The 8495-nt window shown below is 42.7% G+C and overlaps 1 pseudogene; it reads right to left on the bottom strand.

Moving 5' to 3' along the window:
• Positions 1-6089: 6089 nt before the first annotated feature.
• LOC130488005 (40S ribosomal protein S28-like) lies at positions 6090-6301 on the bottom strand (annotated as a pseudogene).
• Positions 6302-8495: the final 2194 nt, after the last annotated feature.

The following is an 8495-nucleotide window of genomic DNA, read 5'->3' as shown; positions in this document are numbered from 1 at the left end:
ACCTGGCAACCCTATCCCCCTTCTGTTGAGGTCTCCACGCTTAGAGAGAAATGGAATGAAAGAAGGGCCCTCTCCCTTCATGCATGGTACAGATCAAAGGACATAAGGAAGAATAACTGTCAGTGTCTCACTTTGTACCATGCTTGGCAGATGTCAGGAAACAAAGTTCGCATGAAGGGAGAGAGAATAGACCACCATGGAGAAAATAATATACTCTGCTGAAATACACAGGTACACCTTGTTTTATTGTGCTTTGCTTTATTGCGCTCTGCAGATGCTGTGTTTTTTACACATTGAAGGTTTGTGGCAACCCTGCATCAAGCGAGTCTATTGGCATGATTTTCCCAACAGCATGTGCTCACTTCGTGTCTCTGTGCCACATTTTTAGCAATAAAGTATTTTAATTAATATGTGTACATTGTTTTTTTTAGACATAATGTTGTTACACACTTAATAGACTACAGAATAGTGTAAAAAATCCATTTTATATCACTGGGAAACCAGAAATGTTGTGTGACTCGCTTTACTGCGACATTCGCTTTACTACGGTTGTCTGGAACCAAACCCGCAATATCTCCGAGGTATGCCTGTATAGATTTGACTCTATGTCATCATTTTCGCTATTAAGCATTTTATTGAGTGTTTAGATTAAAAAAGAAACACGAAAAGTACATTCAAGAAAGCAAGAATAATAACAATTTCCAGCAAATATAAGTAGCATTTATATGTCCAGGTCATCAATCAACAACAATCTCCTCTTCTTCATGCAACAGTAGCATCACTGCAACGTGCTTTTAATATTAGATGCAGACATACAAGAAAGGGAAAGATACAAACACACACATGGAAAAAGGGAAGCAAGAAGAATGAGCAGGGCAAGGCCTGCTGGCTGGATGCATGTATCAGCAGAAAACTTATTGAGGCTTTCCAGATTCTTCCAAATGTTTGAAAAAACCTCTTTGTAAGCAATTCCTTCCTTAGAAGACAGATCAACTGTTTCTACCACACAATTTTGGATTGTGGGTAGGGTTGCCAACCTCCAGGAACCAGCTGGAGACCTCCTGCTATTACAACTGATCTCCAGCCGATAGAGATCAGTTCCCCTGGAGAAAATGGCCACTTTGGCAATTGGACTCTATGGCATTGAAGTCCCTCTCCCTCCCCAAACCCCACCCTCCTCAGGCTCCCCCCCCCCAAATCTCCAGGTATTTCCCAATCCGGAGCTGGCAACTCTAATTGTGCGGATTTTCAGCTTTCTAAGCTGGTAGTACCAGACATTTGGCAAAAAGTGCCATACTCTGGGTGACAGTCAGTGCCTACACTCTTGGAATATAGTCAGTTATTAAACTTGTGCAGTGGACCCGTTCTGATCATAGAGGGTGTGTGTGTGTGTGTGTGTGTGTCATTTTCAAGGCATTCAGAAGAAACAAGAGTCTGCAAAGCAATGCATGCAAAGAGAAGTTGGTACTTCTGGGCCTCCAAATTGTCTGCATTTTCCAGAAGGCTTGGGGGTTACCCACGACTGTGGATAACCACAAGTAATGGCTGGCAACCAAGGGCAGACAAAATCTGTAGACTCCTGCAACATAGCCAAATAGTTCTTTGCCATGTAGTGGTTTGTACTTTAACAGCTTTTACCCAAAGCTTTAAACAGGTGGAAGCGGATTTTTAAATGAAGCAAAAGGTAGCATGTTAATTAGTTTAATTATTTGATGCGTTTCAAAATTGAAAAAGTAACAGCCTTGAAAAACTTTACATATATTTCCAGCCCTGAGTGCCGTTACGTTTTACTCCAGTGATTTTACTGCACTTGAGAGGTTATAAAGTCAAGTCCAGCCATCCCTAATAGAATGAGAATTACATATTAGTTCAAGAGTAGTTTTTAGGAGGTTTCAATATCCATTAAAAAAAAAGCCAAAATGTATTTGCAAAGAATATGCAGAATGGCAATGAGGCAACGTTGGAATGAGATAGACAGTAGGATGAAAGAAGATACCCATGTCAGTCAAGTCTATATGTTGCTGGGACATTTAGAGGTAGACATAGGTATCAAGGGGTGTGCATTGGACTGGTTTGAATCGTTCCTTATGCTTGGAATTAAAGGGTTGCTGTTGGAAATTTGCTGTCATTGGTGTGTCTCTGTAATTTGTCCTGCGGAGTCCCACAAGGCTCAGGTTTATTCCCCATACTGTTTAATCTTTATCTAAAGCCCTTGGGGGAGATCACTGAGGGTTTTGGAGTTGGATGTCATTAAGACACCCACAACAGCAGTCCAGACAAAGAAGTCTAGTGCTGGGGGGGCAGCACTACACTTCTTTGTCTGGACTGCTGTTGTGGGCACTGCTGTCCTGATGGTGGTTAAATGGTTAGGGGTGAACAAACTGAAATTGAATCCTGTCAAGATAGAGGTGATGCTGTTCAGGAAGACTTCCATCTTTCTTTAGATTAGAGGGCAGCTCTGTCCCCTGGCTTGGACTGCCTGGCCACATGCATCTGTATCATGGTAACTGTGAGGCTAGACTACTGCAATGCATTCTACATAGGCCTGCCCTTGAAGACAATTAGAAAACTCCAGCTGATAACAGAATGTCCAGGCTTGATTACTATCCGGAGATAGGCAAAATGTGCATATCATTATATCTTATTCTCAACATGGCCATCACAAGGGTTCTCTAGCAACCCTGGGAAGCATTGTCACAGTGTGCTGCAGTAGACAAAGGGGAAGCTGCAACAGGGCCAGAGATGATAGAGAAAGAGGGAACGAGACTGTGCCTGCAAGAGGGAAAAGGAGGAGTGGAGGAAAGGACTGAGAGTGAGACTGAGCCAGCAAGAGAAAAGTGGATGGAGGCAAGAGGAGGAAAGAGAAAAGTGGATGGAGGCAAGAGGAGGAAAGAACAGAGAGAGACCACAGCTCCAAGGGGAGGCAGTAGTAGTGGAAGCTTTCAATTTTATCACATTGATTATTATATGCAATACACAGTTCTTATTGGGTTGTTTTAAATTGTGTAATCTGCTTTGAGGCTCAGGGACAAAAGGCATTTACAAAAGCTGAAATGCAGCAAATGATGTAAATGTAAACAAAGTATTTGAAAAGAAACACACGAATGAAGGGGCAAAAACACTGCTCGTCCTCAGACGCCACCCTGAGGAGATGCTGGCCAGCTGCTTCCTGCATCCTTCCTCCCCTGCCCATGTCGACAAACAGGGCTCTAGGTAAGCCCCAGGAACCTGTTCTTCTGGTCTGGAACATCAATGTCAAACAAATTGGAGGCTTAAAAGTCAAACATGGGATCTTCTGCTGTAGCAAATGCATGGAACAAATTATGGAATCAAGGACTAGAAACCTTTTTTTAAAGATAGTTGGGCCATAAATAATCATCTGATTCCACCCTTTCCCTGCCCAACAAAGCCCAGTTTTAAGAGAGAATGCATACACTTTATCTAGGTATGGGGTGTTCAGGTAGGGTTGTCGTCCTTCTGTTTACAACCCCCAAAACCTTAAAGGGAGGTGAAAACTGAGAAAACCAGTGGGATGCAGTGCTGTGATGTCACTTCCAGTTGTGTACCTGAAAGTGATGTCACCGTAACTGTGACACTCCGGGAATTTCTCCAAACTCCACCACAGAGATTTTTTTTACCAAAGAGATTTGGGAAACCACGGAGATTTGAGAGATTCCTAGAGTGTTGTATGATGCTGTGATGCTAATCCCCCATTTTTGCTCCTGCTTCTCCATTGAGCAGTGGTAGAAGCCTGGAGTGCAGAGATGGGAGGTTATCTACCATAGCAGGCAAATTGGCCACTAGGGTTGCCATATGCTTAATGGGGGCAGGAGATCCCCAGCAGATGACAAGGGGTGTGTGTGTTTAAAATGCTATCAGTGATGGCACAATGTCACTTGTGGGGAAAAACAGAAGTGATGTCACACCTCATTACGAATCACCAGAAACTCTATAGTAAAATTGTGAGTTTTACCTTGTTTTCCCAGAAGTAACATGGCTGCCCCCATGACCTCACTCCCTGGTATCATGCTGGTTGCCAGGGTGGGCCTAGCAACCTTACTGGCAGCCCTAGTTCCAGGAGGCTTGGGCCAGCATGGTGCAGTGGTTAAGAGTGGTGGTTTGGAGCGGTGGAGTCTGATCTGGAGAACCGGGTTTGATTCCCCACTCCTCCACACGAAGCCAGCTGGGTGACCTTGGGCTACTCACTCTCTCTCAGCCTCACTCACCTCACAGGGTGTCTGTTGTGGGGAGGGGAAGGAAAGGTGATTGTAAGCTGGTTTGAGTCTCCCTTAAGTGGTAGAGAAAGTCAGCATAGAAAAACCAACTCTTCTTCTTCTAGGCTGAGAACCCATTACCATGATGTGGTTGATTTATAACATTTCAGAAATAAAATAGATTGTTTTCTTTATGTCTCATGAGATTGTATGTCTGTGTTAGAAATAGGTGTGGTGGTGGGAAACCCACTTTTCAGACTTATAAAAATGATGTGTTGGTCCTGCTGCCCAAGTACAAGATGGTCTGGTTACTATTTGTTGTTTATAACAAAGAAAATCCCACAGTTCTTGCTTTCTGTGGCCGATAGTTTTTATTGCTTAGTGATGGTATTTCCCATGGTGTATATGAGTTCAGGGTACTGAGAAATGAAGTACTATGCTGCTGTATTCCTTTGATACACTTAAATTGTGGATCATAGTGCGAGATCATCATGGGGCTGAGAAACACTAAAGAGTTATTATAGGTTTGTTGCTGCTGAACTTCAGAGGATTTTTCTTGCCATTGGTAAAGGTGTTCCTTTCATGCTCTGAGGAGGAGATTCCAGGGCTGGGCTCAGTCATAGTCCTGGCAATGCTGTACACTAAACCACTGAAGTAGAACTCAGTAGGGGTTTTTAATGTAGCACCAAACACGGAAATTTACACAAAGTCCCTGCAAGTACACTGCCAGAGCCAAGATTAGCAGCAATCTCAAGGCTGTTTTTCACAACAGCTTTCATTGAGCTAACAGGATGGTGAGTACATTAACTAAACTGAATGTGAGATAGAAGCCAGGGTGGCTTGTAAAGAACTGGGTTATTGGAGATAACACCATATGGAACACAGATGGGGGAGATGTCATCCACATCATAACGTAAACCTAAAATATAGGCATGGGAATTTGGAAGCTATTGTGGCAGAAAAGAAATTGGACAAACATGGAACTTTGTTAAAAATTACACGAAGTACCAAAATAAAATACTATTTTTCTTCATTCCTGCAGTCCAGTTTTCTACAGGTGTTCTGATGATGGAGTTCTACTCTTGCAGGAAGCCATTCATTTCAACGGTGCAGGCTTCCCATTTAATTCAGGGAAGGTGGCAGTTTCCCCTTCTACCAAACTGAATAGGGAAGACTTTTGAAGTGTGGAAATTCTGTGCATGCATTGGCTCTTACAGCATGTCCAAAAAGTGCCAGCATTTGGGCTTCTGTAATTCATGATATCCAAAACAGGAGTCTGTTCCAGCAATTAAATGCTTTTCACTTTTGAATAAAAGGGCTCAGATTTGAGTTGCATGAACCTGTACATTTTGGTTATTGAAAAGTTTACTATGTTCACAAAGTCCAAATGCTTCCCACCTACATTCTCTAAAAAAAAAAAAAAAAAAACACCCACCCACATAGATGAGCTGGGCTATTTTGTCACAATTTGTGTGCATTCTAGTTCTGGCAACACATGTACCTAGGGTTGCCAGGTCCCTCTTTGCCAACGGCGGAGGTTTTTGGGGCAGAGCCTGAGGAGGGCGGGGTTTGGTGAGGGGAGGGACTTCAATGCCATAGACTCTATGACATAGAGTTCAGTTGCCAAAGCAGCCATTTTCTCCAGGGGAACTGATCTCTATCAGCTGGAGATCAGTTGTAATAGCAGGAGATCTCCAGCTAGTACCTGGAGGTTAGCAACCCTACATGTACCTTTCATTATTTGCTTTAGATGTGAACAGGTATACACACTGGTATATTCATCCCGTCTCAGCAGTCCTCAGCCGGAAGGCGCAACAGGCCATGCTCAAGGATTCAGAAGCCACGGGGTGGGGGAACACAGCGGGCAGGGCAGGATCAGCGCAAGCGGCGGGCCTCCCTCTCCGACTCCAGGAGCGTCAGAACGTCTCCTTCCCAGACAGGCCTTTCACGTAGCGGATGATGGAGCGACTGGTGTCATCCATGAATCCCACCTGGACCTGCGTGCAGTGGCCTTGGGAGCCAGTCCGGCCCAGCACTTTGGTCACTCTTGCCAGCTTGATGGGCTGCACGTGGCTTGTGTCCATGGCAGCGGCGACTAAAGAGTCTGGTATATTCATGTAAATCCTCTATTTCATCAAATGAATCTTATCATACCACGCAGATCTCCAAATAGGGAGAAAGTATATTTTCTAAATAAGAACCTTTCTTAGACTGAGGACAGTTACAAATATTCCAGTGAGGATCCGACTCAAACCACATCCCAACTGGAAATACTGGGAAGATTCCTGATCTTACAGTAATTATTTCTGACTTTTGAGAGCTGAGTTTGCAATCTAGATACTGTGTTTGCTTCTCATATTTCATCAATATTTCAATTTTTCTTAAAACATCAAACACCTCTGATACTTGCTGGTGCTTCTTCTTTCTTTTAAAATAGTATTATTGATGCATAATTTAGTGACAGAAGACTTCCAAGGCATTTGCTGATGATAAATAAAAGGGAAACATTGTTTGCCACTGAATCTTTTCTTGTCATCTTTTTTTCATTACATTATGAAAACCCATCTTAGCAGGATATTGCTCTATTTACCTACTTAGAGTAGGCCCCAACAAGCAGCTTTGGCTTTATTTCTTGGTAAATATGGTTGAAATTGCATTGTTCATCCTAGGAAGATGCCGAGCCTCACCATTTGGAACTTTGCAGAGCTATTAAACTAATAAGGCAGGTAACAACAATGTGAAAACAATTTTATAAAACAAGCATTATAAACAACAGATAAAAACATTAAAAGGGTCTAAAATCACCATCCACAGGTATTCCCCCTCTGCCCAGGCTCAGATTGCTCCCCAAAGCTCTCTGGAACAGCCATGAGAAGTGGGTTCTGGATCCATTTCAAATATACTTTCACAGTCCAACCAACCAGAAGCCACTTTGGTTTTAGTAGAACTCCATCTTGTTCTCGTTTGAAATGGTTGATGTATTAGGTGAACCAGTGGTTGAAGGATGATGGAGTTTGTAGCAAGATAAACACACAGCTCTAGTCTAGCTTAGACACACATTCACACCTCTGCAATAGCTCTGAGTTCCATTCTGTTTTTATTGAAAATTCAAAATAATCTGGAATGCAGAAAGAAACAGGATACCATTACTCAGCCCAGAGAAACACTGGCAGCAGGTGGATGCTGGTGTTCGATTTTACTGCTCTCCAAAGTGACTTCAAGCTGAAAGTGAGCTGAAGGCCATAAAAATGATTTGGTAACCTGGTTACTGGAATGAATTTCAGCCCAGCTTAGATACACTATAGTTCTTATTTATACTAGTTAAGGAAATGGGCTGTACATCTTTTCAACCACTCACAATTCCTCCAGTTTTTCACACTAAAAACTTATCTGCTTGCGTCAATGCCCTTTCTATTTATCGTGCTTGGTACCACTTGTGCTTAGACAAATGTTCTCCCATCTCTACACTTACTTGACACTCTCTTGTCAGCACCCTATATTTTTTGGACATGCTGATCTGGCTGATGACAGTAAATCATGCTGGAAACACTGTTCCACAATTTCCATAGGGTTGCCAACCTCTAAGTGGAGCCTGGAGATCTCCCAGATTTACAATTTATTCCCAGACAACAGAGATCAGCTCCCTTGGAGAAAATGGCTGCTTTGGAGGGTGGACACTGAGGCATTATACCCCATTGAGATCCCTCCGCTCCCAAACCCCAAATTCCCCAGACTCCAACCCTGAATCTCCAGGAATTTTCCACCAGTATTGGCAACTCTATTTTTTAGATATGCTTCATATTTGAACAAATCCATACACCAGGAAAAGGTTGTTAGCAGCTGATAATTTAATGTTGTGATATTCTTCGGCCTCTGAAATTGTTTAGAAAAGGGGCGTCCATTTTGTCTGATTGGGACATGCAGAAGAAGAGAATAGAAAACATTGGATTTTCCCTGTTGAAATATGCAGATTTGACTCTGTCATCATTTTTGCTACTATCCAAAATATCAAATAGTTTCTATATATAGTTTCTATCATTTTGTCCCTGTTGACAACCACAAAGACTATTTTGAAAACATTAAGTGCCTAAAGCCAATTGCTAGGGATGCAATTGTGACCCTGCCTCCTTGACCCACATGATGTGAGATTGCACAGTAATTTTCCTGTTTTGGATGGAGATGAACATCAGGATTCATTTAGGTCTAGAAATTTGTCTTCATGATGTGGAGGCAGGCAATGGCAAACCACCTCTGAACATCTCTTACCTTGAAACCCCTACG

This window comes from Euleptes europaea, chromosome 15 (genome assembly GCF_029931775.1).
Source record: "Euleptes europaea isolate rEulEur1 chromosome 15, rEulEur1.hap1, whole genome shotgun sequence".
Taxonomy (NCBI): Eukaryota; Metazoa; Chordata; class Lepidosauria; order Squamata; family Sphaerodactylidae; genus Euleptes; species Euleptes europaea.
Note: the sequence above shows the minus strand (reverse complement) of the source record. Positions and strands in the feature narration are given on the sequence as shown.